This window comes from Thermobia domestica, chromosome 10 (assembly GCF_964235325.1).
Source record: "Thermobia domestica chromosome 10, izTheDome1.hap1.1, whole genome shotgun sequence".
In the NCBI taxonomy this organism is placed as follows: domain Eukaryota; kingdom Metazoa; phylum Arthropoda; class Insecta; order Zygentoma; family Lepismatidae; genus Thermobia; species Thermobia domestica.
This window is the reverse complement of record NC_137463.1, coordinates 31559874-31573845: the sequence shown is the minus strand read 5'-3', so window position 1 is coordinate 31573845 and position 13972 is coordinate 31559874. Positions and strand designations below refer to the sequence as shown.

Here is a 13972-nt window from a genome sequence, read left to right as displayed (position 1 = left end):
TTACTTTCTACATGACACCTTCAATTGACTGAAATTTTCGTCCTACGATGAAAGTTTTGAGTTTCGGAAATGGCTGACAGTCCGACGGAGCCAGATCTGAGAATAACCAGTTCAAATCATAGCTCGACCAGCTTTTCCTCAGCTACTCGGTTTTCCCTCTGATTTGGAGAGATAAATGCAGCACTCATCTTGCGCAAAGTTTTTTTTTTTTATTTTTTTTTTTAAATGTGCAATTTATTATGTAAAATGAAGTGAACTCGCTTAGTTGAGATGCTCGTAGCTTCTGCTACCTCGCGTACTTTCACTCATCTGTCGGCTAAAACCAAATCATGGACTTTATCGATAATTACGGATGGCATAGCTGATTTCGGGGCTTCAAGATCTAGTGCATCGTAAATGCTTGATCTGCCATGCTTAAATTAATTTATCCAAAGACGAACAGTTTCATGAGAAGGACATGGCTTACCTGATGTATGTAAAATCCTCTCATGGATTTTCTTCGCTGTTTTCCTTTCCAGAAAAAAAGAATTTAATCTCACCACTAATTCCAATTTTATCCATTTTTTACTGCCACTCGAAATACTTCTGCTTAAGCAACTGTCAAACAACGAATTACTGTCAGAATGACGTGAGACCACACATTATTTATTCATAAAAATGAAACTTTATTACTACATATACAGATGACGTTAGCCCCATCTATTAGTATGTGAACGAAGTTACTTATCAAACTGCCCTCGTATTGCTCAGTACTATATATAGTTTCTTTTCCACTAAACAACTACTGCCATCTGTACAACAATTCTATTAAACACCTTAACTCTATGCATTATTATCCAAATAATATTTATGCATCTATTACGTGTGCTAATATGAGTATAATCTTAGCTAAAACTGTATGCTAGTAAAAGGACTGCAAACGACTAAGGACGAGCAATTCAGATTTGTAAACAGAAAATGCTGCTACCTAAATATTAATGTACAATTTTGGTTTCTAATTTCAGGAACTCAGATACGACGCCATTTTATATCACCCAAAACATGACGTGGTCAATGCTTGTAATTTTCTTCGTTATCTTCAGCTTGATTGTTTACCGGGATGTCACGAGGAAAACTAAATATCCAAGTAAGTATAACAAATATCAGTTTAATTAGACATTATTTTCCTCCTATATAGTTTGTGCATACTGCTCCTTGAATTGAAAAGTGGCACAAGTCAAAAATAACCCTTTGTGACGTATGATGCTGAAAATGGTTCCAAAGGCTAGGAACAATAACGTTTTTACCACAAGGTGACCATAGGCGCCCGTGTAGGGGCACCAGGCCATACGGGGTTTCGTCGTGCCGAGCCGCCGATAAAAATAATATTTAAATTGAGAATTCAAAAAATGTTGTTTCAGTTCTTCATCATTTTTTTAAAATTTTGGTACGGTATATTTTTGTTTACTGTTAACAATTTTGGCGGATGTCAGGCAAACTACTCGCTTGTTTCTTGATAAAACAATATAAACATGAAAGCAATTGGCGGGTTCTTTCTTTTCCCCTCTGGCTCTCCCTGCCTTCAACAATCAGCCACCGCCACTGTTCCACCTAGCCGCATGACTCATGCCCCATACTCCCTTATTTCTTTCTCTCGCAGTCTAACCTCTAGCCCAGTGTTTCCCAACCTTTTTCAACTTACGGCACACTACGGGTGTTACTTGGATTCTCGCGGCACACTTATAGATATTATTTGTAAATATTAAATACAGTGGTATTTTTTTGGTGATTATTGATCTTCTCACAGAGAAAAAAGCTCTATCAATGGTTTTTCTCTGTGGTAAATCATTATGCTAACTTTTCATTCTAATTTTAAAATAGAAAACAATTGCAATGGAATATTGGACTCGGGTTTTTAAAAATATGCTTTCTTTTTAAAAACTGTATCCAATCTTTTACTAAGAAGGAAGATCACTTAATAACGAAAGAACAAACAAATCTATTTTACTTTTAAAACACGAATGTAGGTAATTTGTCGATAAGATTTAATGATATTTTAAATTTGAAGTTACGAAATAGTCTGCAACAATAACAATGATAGATACTTTTTCCAACGTTAGAAATGTACAGAAGAGTAACTTGGTATGAAACTTAACATTGTAGATTTATAGTAGAGATTCAGAGTAATGTGAAATACAAATATACATTTTTCCCTACGTTTTGCAATTTGATTGCTATAAAATTAATAAGTTTATTTCTATTCCTCGCGACACACCAGCGGCCCATATGCGGCACACCGGTTGGGAAACGCTGCTCTAGCCTAACAATACAGACATATCCCGAGTTATTATATCTATTGTTGAAGAATTGAGTGAATTGATTTTGCAGCGAGGCTATATGAGACGTAAACCTACAGCTTAACGTGGGATCCGAACCACATGAGCTTCCACCGGGAATCGAACCCGGGTCTCTCAGGCTTTGAGAATTGAAGAGAGGTATTGAACGGGTAATAACAATAGTGAAAAATAAACTTTATCACGTGGACTTGCTTTTTCGGGGAAAAAATGAAAAAGTTGAATCTAGCAAAGAAATGTAACCTTCCTAGTGTTTATAGAAATTTTAGCCGAACGCTAGTCATTTGGAAAAGTTTGATGAAACAGGAATGGACTCAGCGAGTCACCTGTCTCGAACAATTTATGGTGAAATACTTTTATGGCTAGAAAGGTAAAAGATGAAATTATTTAGGAAGTAAAAAAAAATAAATAAATAAATAAATAAAAACTAATTACTTTTAAATTATAGTGGATTCCACGCCTGACATATAAGCACATAGATTGTGTATTATACGTTATGATCAAGTAGTGCACCAGTGGAAGTGGTTTTGCAGTTTGTCCCTAGTATTGGCCACAAGTTTGAACAGCTATAAGAGGGTACATTAATTATTATCATTGTCTTGGCCAATCTTACGACAATGCTTCCAATATGGCGGGAATCTACTTTGGATTACAGCAGAGAATAAAATTTTAAAAAGTATAAATTCTGATGCTGAGTTCGTGCCTTGTTCTGCACACCCTGAATCAGACACAGAATTTAGAGAAATAAATAAAGATGCTGTGAAATGAACATATCCAATCGTTGTGTTAATGCATCATTCCTTCATTACCAAGTTCACTACGCTCACATGTGTTCCAACGTAGACGGCGATGGTCCCACATTACCCAAGAAATTATTGCATAGCTTGTTGAGTGATTGAACATACATCTCTCTTTATGTATTGTATTGCCTTGAATTATTGTACTCCTTTAGCCCAACCGGCATAACCGTGGGACGTAAAACTTAAAGATTTCATTTTCATTTTTTGAATTATTGTATACTTTTAGTAAAACAGTACATAAACGTATTTAGTGACCAGAAATGTGTTATAAAATCCAAACTCTGATGTAACAAAAATAAAATATATATAATAATAAAACATTTTTTTAAAAGCGTACTATTTATATTTTGCAGGTCGAAAATTGAAAACGAAGCCTTACATTAATCCAGATATGTTCGTAAAACATCCTCAGGAGAATAAATAGTATTCTTCATTTTACATTTTGAGGTATGTATGACTTTGAAGTATGTATTGCAATGAGAAATTAAACACTTAGACTTACATTCTGACGAAACTCTAAGTTCACCTTAGTTCAGTTTTACGTTACTTTTCACAATGTTCAATGTAACCTAGCAATCAATTTCTGCTTCTATAAGCTCGTATGCACTTATAACTTGCTGTAGTAGTTTTGGCAAATGTCTTGATTTACGCAATAAATCTTGCAATCTTGTTTTTCTTAATTAATTAGGTAGTGGTCAAATGGCTTGAACAAATGTCTGCAACCATTTCCAAACATCTCGATTTTCTAACAGTAGTTAGAGGTCACAACTCAATCCCACTTGTAAAGTACTAAAAAAATCAATATTGATATTTACCGGTTCAGTGCTCCAAAAGAAAAGTGATTTTTATCTCAAAATATTATTACTACAACAACTATTACTAACACTACTACTAATAATAATTTTCTTTTAATAATGCACTTCATTTCTAGTTCTAAGAACAGAGATTAGCCAATGTACAGCACTTTGTCAAAATCATACATTTGCACATTCAGAAATATATAGTCCTTAAGGAAAAGAAATAGGAGAAAAATGCTCGCATACTTAATCCATAAAATGGATAAAAAATTTGCGATCTTAGCCAAAAATTTTAGGAATGATCCCCAAAAAATGCATAAAAAGATTGCTATCTTGACCAATAATTAGTTTTTGGATCAGGGGCCACAAAATTTTTCGAACGGCCACTAAATCGAGTTTTCGTATTTTTTTTACCTAATGAGCACATCATACTGAGTTAAGTGATAGTTTGGGTTTGGCTACACTATATGTAGTTCTCCTGATATAAGGCCTAGAAGAAAATTTTTGCCTGAAATATATTGATCTTTTGATCCTAATATATATTTCTTTAGCGATCAATTTAAAATAGGTCTACTATACCTTTCAATTGTTCGTAATAAGCGCTATATTCGTGTAATAGTAATATACAATCGATAAAAGAAAAAAGTTTATTTTACAACCAAAACTGATTTTTTTTTTTTTTTTTTTACTTGGAATTTCCAAAGTGGAGATAAAGTGTATTCTTCTGTGAACTTTGCAATTGACAAAAACCGGTTAAGGTAGGTTGTAACATTTCCAACAGACATTTATGTTTATGATGCTGTCCAGGAAGAGAAATTTGTCTAGCACTAACATAGTTACCCGTATACGGAATTGTATTCTTCCAACTGGTTAACATGAAACAAAACCAAGGTCGACCACCGGAACTATGCAATCTTCCTTAATAACACTTTTCTACTCTCTTCACACTTGTAATAAACAAAATATCAAGTTAATGACTCCAGAGGTATCTCAAGCGATGCAAGAAAGGTCCAGCTTCCAAAAGGCAAGTGCTCATCTTCACGAGATTTCTGTTTTTGTTGTTGTCATTTTAACAGCCTCACATGGAGCTGAACGACACTACACAGCAAAGAATGATGGTGCTCACACATCTCATTTTATCTACCACTATCAGCTTGCTATTTCAACACGAAAGCAATCACCTTTCTAGAATGTAACATAGTGCAAAAAGGAACAACAGATAGCAGAACTTGCACTTATGTAAATGTCAGAAAATTCATACGATCACAAAACTATTTTCGTGAAGGATTACAGAACTATCATACGTTGTTTGTTACTTAGTATAAATGTAACATATATCGCGTAAAGCTTTACTCATAGCAAAAAGTAAATAACTAATACAAATTTTCACTGCCTGTTACTAGATATTTCTGATACCCTAAGTAAACATGGCCTTGGTGTTGAAATAAGATGCTGATAACTGTAGACAAATTGAATTGTTTTCTTCTTATTATTATTTTATTTTTATTTTTTCATTTATTTTTATTTGTTTATACTGTAGACTCTTGCTAATCTGATTATATTTTCCATAGGAGGTGCCAAATTAGCAAAGATGCCGGTGTGATGAAACCGTTTAAAATATTTGTATTTATATTACATTTTATGCTTTTATTTATGTGATATTTGCAAGTGCAATTTAATACAAATTGATATTGCACATATTTAGTCACAAATATCATACACAATAACACTTAATACAATACAGGACAGGGCACAGCTCAAAGTATTTTGGATTTTTTTCCTATCCAGTATGCACATTTCTAAGCATGCCACTCTTTCTTTTAGGGATTATGCTAGTAAATGCGTGCTTTGTCATGCAATTTGTTCATGTTTTAATAATTATGGCAATGTAAAGATAATCATTTTGATGACCTATAACTGAGAAGCCAGATTACAGGGAATGTAGTGTATTACAATAAATAATAACAAAACTACATTTTCTACAAATTGTTCAATAGGCAATATACTTAATTGCTATATATAATCGTTGATGTCACTATGAAATTATGACCTAGAGTAATTAATCTAAAGATCCAAATTGTTTAATTAAACTTTGGAAACCTTCTCAGTAAATTCTTATGGAATTTAAAACAAAGTTTTCTGTGTGCTTTAAAGGAAGGGGTAAAATACTGGATTAATTACTCTTTTGTTATTATCTGATAGTTGTATTGAATGAGTATCTGACGTGGTGGTTTGTACAAAATATTCATTGTGTTGTTGTTATAAGTAAAAAAAAAAATGAACTTTAAGTTATTAGTTAAAGACTTTGTAATTAAACAGTTTTAATATTTGAACAAAAATATCTGTATCTTAAAATATAAATACTGTTTTATTATACAAAGTAATATTTTTCTTAGCACTATCTGCATTACACACTTAGAGGAAAATGAAAATGAAACATATCCCACGTTTATTCCCGTGGGGTAAAGTAGAAGGAAGGTAAATTCGAATGAATGACGATGAAGCAGTGGCAGATCTAGCCCGGGGCCGGGGGGCCTAGGTTCCCCCAATTTTTTGAGTGTAAAAATAATTGAAGCTATTATTTATGTATTTTTTAAAGTTTATAGTAAACTTATAATATACCTATCATAGTAAGGGTTCTGGCTGGCCCTCTCCCCAGTTTTTACCTTCTAGATCTGCCAATGAAGGAGTTGTGGGGTGGAGAAAGTGATAGCTCAGGAGGGAATCCCAGTCTCACATGACCAGTGATTTAATTAGAGACTGTTCATGTCAGTAATTTGAGCTCTACTTATATGTACATTAAGAGAATGTGTAATTTATATAAAGGCGCACTGGCGACAAATACAAGAATAGACATATTCAATGTAGTTCATATGGAAAACTGTTTATCACACAAATAGCATAAAGAAGAATACTCTGTTAGTAAAACTAATAAAAATTTATAACGTTGCTATATGTTAAGATTTATTTCAACTGAGTAGCATTAACTTTTCCCAAAATCATTTGGTTCATTATTTCAATTATTAAAATGAAAAATACACATTTGTAAAATTCTTTTCTAGTATGTTTTACTCTTCGTTATTTTAACTTCGTAAATGTGTTCAATACAAAGAATTGCAATTAACCTAGTCAATGTACAGTTACTACGTTAGCTTGTTGTACACATGCATTTCACAGATCTAGAAATATTTATACATATTTACTTGGAAGTATACTAATGCTGTCACAACAAATCAATAATTTATTCTAAACTTGCGGATGTTTATCAGTATAGTAGCAGCTGTAAAGCCAGGTCGACTTTGTCATTAAGATTGTTACAATATAGAAATAGATATGAAATGGTTGTGAAAGCAACAGCATGAGTTGTAACCAAAATGGCCTCGGCCATTAGGTCATTTAGCTGGATCTGAATAAAAATGCTAACACTAAAAATTGTGAAAATTAATGAGGGATAGCGGCACCAGACACACAAATTGTTCTAAATGTGAGGTGAACTCTCATACAGTATATACTTGGAAAATATGAGAGGTGAATTCTCATATACTTATATGTCCGGACATCATCTTGATCCACCAAAAATCGATGATCACAAACTTTTGTAATTAAGGGGGCAGGCTACTAAATATTTTTCAAAAGCTAACAATTTTTCTTTTGCCCGTTTTTCGTAAGTGAAAAGAGATAATGAAATGTAACTTACCACAATAATAGACAATGTTATTCTACACCCAAAAATACGAATCGTAAGAATTTTCAGTATTGCCATTCATGGAAATTACAGGGTAACCAGAATTTGAATTACCCAAAAATCTAGGTTAAGATAGCGACTAGAAAAACGAACTCAACGGTAATTCACGACTTATCATGTTGTATAGGTTCCTTGTTTACTACTTTTTAAATAACATTTGCATTTATTTTATAATAACTTAGATAAGTTATTACAAAATAAATAAGTCTTTACAAAATAAATACAAATATTATTTCAAAAACAGTAAATAAGAAACCTAGACAACATGATAAGTCATGAGTTTGTTTTTCTGGTCGCTACCTTAACCTAAATTTTTGGCTAATTCAAATTCTGGTCACACTGTAATTTCTATGGATGGCAACACTAAAAATTCTTACGATTCGTATTTTTCGGTGTAGAATAACATTATCTATTATTGTGGTAAGATACATTTCATTATCTCTTTTCACTTACGAAAAACAGGCTAAAGAAAAATCGTTAGCTTTTGAAAAATATTTAGTAGTCTGCCCAATTAATATTTTTTCCCTTTCTTTCTTCTCCTTATCACAGGACAGGGCATGATTTAAGTACTTCTTCCAGAATTATATGTTTACGTGTTACCGCTATAGATTATAAATTTATATATATATATATATATATTTTTAGCCATTAGTGATGTTTGTGTTTTTTACACTTTATAATTAGGTTTGTGTGTTGCGATGTGAATAAATAGTTTATCAAGTACACAACTAACTTGTATATCAATCACATATTAAGTTGATGTATAAATGATTATACACTTGGTAGGTGTATGCATGTTGTGCTCAAAATAATAAATGAATATTCAAATATTACATGAACTGTTGATAGTATAAAAGAATATATTTCAATATATTATTAAGTTTATACGTGATTTTTTGCAGATAATAATTCTTCCCGTTGTTTAACATAATTTATACATTTTAAAAATATAACCTTGGATAATTTTCCTACTGACTTTTTATATAATTTTATTTTAAAAACATGTAATTTTATGTAAATGCAATACAGGAACATTTCCAAACAAGTGAAGCATACCTTGCAAAGAAGCGCGATCTTCGTTCCTTACCATTCAAATATTGTGGCAAAAGTAATTACAATATTTATCTTGTCACTGTCGTAATTGAATAGAATACTTAAACTTTTAAAGTATTATTGTTATGAATAGTAAGATAATGACAATTATGTTTTTAAATTATCTTTATATTGTTTTATTTTCAGGATGGTGCACCTTCTTTTGACTGTGATATAAGAGTAAATTCTCTCAGGAAATGCTTATCAAGACAAGTTATTTTTGATAAATAACGAAAATGATATCCAAAATAATGCATTTAATACAAAACAAGAGAACTATGTCAGAAATAATATGATTGTTTTGAGGAAAGAGGGTCATTCACTAAGCACGAATTACGGAAATATAAATTCGAGGAGGACCATTGATCTTGATATTCCCTTATAACCTTTAAACAAATAGACAAAAAAGGCTGAAATTTCGAACCATGCAAACACTGACAAAGAGGCATTGTATGATATGGTATTCAATACTACCAGATTAACAGTGCTGCCAACTAAAATACTATAATATATTATTGCTCACTGAAATCAAACTGCATCACACTAAACTTGTTGCGCGAATATGTATAGTATTTCCTATAAATTGAACTTTGATAGAGGAATAGATTATGTAAAGCTGTTCCTTGATTTAGTTCAGTAGCTTATTTTCATTTTTTTTCTTTTTTGAAGTGCCGCTAAAATTATACATATTATTTTAAAACATATTTCTTGTATTTACCAGATACTATAATCTAAAATAGATTGTACCCTTCAGAGAAAGATTATTAATCAAGACTGTGCATATATTACGGTATCGTAAGTTTCGTGACTTATTACAGAAACAAGGAGTTCTCTGAAAGCACTGATTATTTCAGATTATACTACACTGTACTTTGTACTTACTAAAAAAAACTGTTGAAAGTTTGAGTATGTAATCTTTTATTTCTTGTAGTGTAAAGAACATACTGTTACAATATATAGCCTTAGAAATTACACACACATCTTGCGTATCGAAAGAAAAATATTTTTAAAGTAGGTTCTTTCTATTCTGAATGTATAGTATAGGTTTTGATACCGTCCAAGTTACTTAAAAACGTTGGAAAATAGGGTTGCCAGATTTATTTACGAAAAAAGGAAGCTTTTTCAAAATTGATCTACAGAAAACTTCAAAGCCTCTAATTTCACTTATAAATATTCGAGAATCCTCCACGACAACTAGAGGATATTAACATTCGACAACACCAATCAGACAAAACGCTTGTAATCTCCTTTTCTCCTGTTCAAAAAAAAAAAAAAAAAAAAAAAATCCCAAAAACTGAGACTTGATTTATAAAATATCACCAAAAAAGAACATATTGTTTATGACGGAAAATAAAAATAAAATGTTTATACAACCGTAATTATACTAACCTCCATAAGAAGAAATCACGAGGTGTAAGATTATATGACCATGCCTACCACTCCTGATCACTTTGGTAAATCGACTTTAGAGTAAAAACATGTTGCTCAGTTGTCAAGTGCTCTCCATGACACAAAAACCAAAACAAACGAGTTAAAACAATTGAAACTATATTAATTGGAGTGACAACAGGAAAACAAGAATGGTAATATCAGGTCTGCCAACTTCGAAACAAAAATATTACATTTGATTCAACTTTGGCGTTCTATATTGGGCGATCAGGGCGATCCCCCCCCCCCCGCCCCAAAAAAGAGGGAACTTTCATATTTTATATATAAATAAAACCCATTTCAGAGTTTGGAGCTCTTAAAAGTAGCTCTAAGTAGCAATATTACAACCCACCGCCTACCCAGAAGTCCATCCTGGATCCGCCCCTGGGTAATAGTAGTGTTGATGTGACTCAATTACTTGTGAAAATTAAAAAAGAAAAAAAAACTCAGTAGATTTCAGAATTGTTGGTATCCTGATTGTAAATACAGTATTATTTTCTGATGAGTGAAATTTTCTGTTGGAAAGTATAGAATAGATCTCAAATAACATAATTTGAGTAATATTTTATGACTAAAGAAACGTAAACATATAGAAAATTTTAGAATCTGGCAACTCTATCAGAATATTCATCTTAACATTATTAAGTAAGTTTTGAATTATACATTAAATAAAGTTTTATATATAGAAAATACACTATGAAATAAATGGAAACATTGTGCATAGTATAGCTACTTTGTTTTCCACGAATGCTGTGTATTTCTATCATTAGATCATAGTCATTTGTAGCACAATGTAGAACGAAATGAAATAAAATTACTAATTAAATATTTAGTAAGTTTATTAATATGCACCTATATAAATATAAGGTCTTCAGTTCTTTACTTAGTGTCTACAAAATATATCTGATAGAGATAGATTTCCTTTACAAGAAGCACGAAATCATTTGAAAGTAGGCGAAACAGTGGAGGATAACTTGGTAAATGTTATTTACTGTATTTAAAAACTCCAGTAACAATTATCACTGCTTGAGTACTAGACTAACAAGTAAGATTTCATTTTTATAATTTATAGCAATCCATCAGTATTTTCCAATTGTTAGTTGCCAATTAAATCCATTACTGATAATCTACTTGAAATATATTCTACAATACAAACTGTTTTGTAATTTGTTTAGATAGAATGTTGATCTCAAAAACAGTACGTTTCCTCTGGTTCCCGGTCAACAAATCACCAAAAGGAATGGAAACAACCTTCATATTGTATAGGCTATTATGTCAGGTAGTTATTTGAAGTCACTAGTCGTAATAATCAATCTTTGGATAAAAGTAATATTGAGTTTACTTGGCGAATTGTGCGCAATATAATAGCTCGAACGAAATGATAAGAAGCACAAACATATATAATATAATATTTTGACTAATTTGTAGAGGTGTATGGGGAAGATTAAATTTCGAAGCAACACGTAGGGAAGTAGTGTCATGCCTTCAAAGAAAGATGAACCAACATTGTTAATGACAACTCTGGACAGCGCGATAGACTCAAAACTTCAACCACTGACATTACGCTTGGAACGACTAGAGCTCCCCTTCTACAACTCTGATCTAGCCCCAGCAACTTTCACCTTTTCTCTGTTCTAAAGAAAAAGTGTCTGGCTATCATTGCCTGGCATGTGATTATGTCAAATCCGCTACCTCACGATGACTATGATAACTTGACGCGGATTTCTATGCAAATAGTTTAGAAAACGTTATCTGACGTTGTGATAAGGGGTTGAAAAGAAACTGTGATTACATCGAGGACCATTGTTAAGTACCCTCTATCATCAGGGGTGTTGATCTTCCAGCTATGTCTCACACATAAACCATAATAGGCTTTGTAACCTTTTTTCGATCATCGCTCGTAGTTCCGTTGTCTTGTAATCATAGTCCTGGGACATAATAATTGGAATATTACTAATTATGCTTATTACTATTATACATAAGTGTAAATATAGTACACTCTGTTTCAATATTGGTAGTACCTACATAGTAATAATTGTAAGAAGTGGCGAAAAATTACTTTTGGTATGGATTCAGCATCCAAAGAACAGGTTCCACTTCTGCTCTTATCGCTTTATTGCAACAGGAAGTTAAATATCTACTATTTCCGGTTTCAGCATTGAATTGATTTTGAGTTTAACCTCCCTTTCAGCAGCGAGGCTATATGAGACGGGACCTACTGATTAACGTGGAATCCAAAGCACATGATCTCCCGCCAGGAATCGAACCCGGGTCTCCCACGCCAAAGCCGCGTACGCTAACCGCTTAGTCACGGAGGAGTTCGGTTTTCAGTATTACATTCACATAGGATGTTATGAGCAGGGGCGGATCCAGGGGGGGCAATCGCCCCCCCCTAGAAGAGGAAACTTTTTTGTTTGATATATATAAATAAAATCCATCCCAGAGTTTGGAGCCCTTAAAAGTAGCATTATGACAACCCCCCCCAAAAGTCGGGCCTGGATCCGCCCCTGTGAAATAGAGAATCTGCCTATACAACAAAATCGTGAAGCCATACGTCACAGTTTCGCCACCCCTCACTCTGCCCAATAAGATCGCAATATTTTCAGTCAACGTTCATGGCGGAAACGAGAGTAGCCAATCAGACGTGCCGATGATCTTTTTTTTTTTTTTTCATTGAGTTAATAGAATGAGGATACATTTGGACAGATCTTCTATTTTATAACATCCTTAGTTTGGAAGCCTACCGTAATTTCATACTGTGAAACGAAACTCACCAGTTTATTTTATGTTCTGTTCATTTATGTTTATTTATATCTTTTGACCCTTTTGAATTCATAAGAGTTTTGTTTGTCTTATTTTCAATATATAATTTGCAACTTTTTAATGTAGTTATATGCGAGATCTGTTTTATATACATAGATCTTATCTCTGAATAAAAGGAATTTGAATAAATTAATAACCTGTCTTACAAATGAAATGGCACGTGCCTCGTGCTCAAAATGTCTTCACTATTTGTAAATTGTGATTCATGAATGAACGAGAATGATTCAACTTGTTTACTTCATTTCACAATGGCATAAGTTTCGCAATATCGCAGCTGTGTGTTGAAGTAATTGAATATGCTGAGTTGCTCCAGTAACCTCTTCCTTGAACCACGAGGAAATAAACAGGACAAGAAATAATTTTGGAGTGGTTCCAATTTAATAAGTTACCAACAGTGATATCTTATGTTTAAAATTTCATCACAAAAAAGAAATAAAAATCTCTACGATCTCAATGTGCAGGAAAGAATTGATCAATGCTGAGATTTATGTACAGTGAAACCTGTCTATGTTGGCCACCATCGGTTCCATTCAAAAGTGGCCAACTTTGACAGGTGGCCAACTTACAGAAAACAAGTGTGATTGGTGTATTTTTACAATAGGATTTTTAATATTACTTGATTGTAAAATTTCAATAAGCAATGGCACGACAGCTACTTTTAAATAATGCATATATAGTAATTATAACGACATACAGTACTAGAAAAAATACTGCAGTATGTTTAATATATGTACATGCTTTCTCTTCCTGAAAACTAGTCTGGTACACTGAATTGTTCGGATTGAAAACACAATAACAGAAACAACCATAAAATAGAAATATATGTACAAGAACATAGAAACATAGTACGCAGTTGACTGAAATTGATATTGTAGCACACTGAGTTACTCAGATTGAAAACAAGAAAATCAAAATTATAAATTGAACAATTTATATGCAGTTTGTATGACTTTT

General features: G+C 32.5%; 1 long non-coding RNA gene across 3 annotated transcripts in view; it reads left to right on the top strand.

Moving 5' to 3' along the window:
* The window catches only part of LOC145662400 (uncharacterized), a 50065-nt gene extending 39620 nt beyond the window's left edge, over positions 1-10445 (top strand). For all 3 annotated transcript variants that reach the window (XR_014127031.1, XR_014127033.1, XR_014127032.1), the window contains exons 2-4: positions 1005-1126; positions 3487-3580; positions 8915-10445. This is a non-coding gene — a long non-coding RNA (uncharacterized LOC145662400). The remainder of the gene's footprint in view (positions 1-1004; positions 1127-3486; positions 3581-8914) is intronic.
* The last annotated feature ends 3527 nt before the right edge of the window (positions 10446-13972 follow it).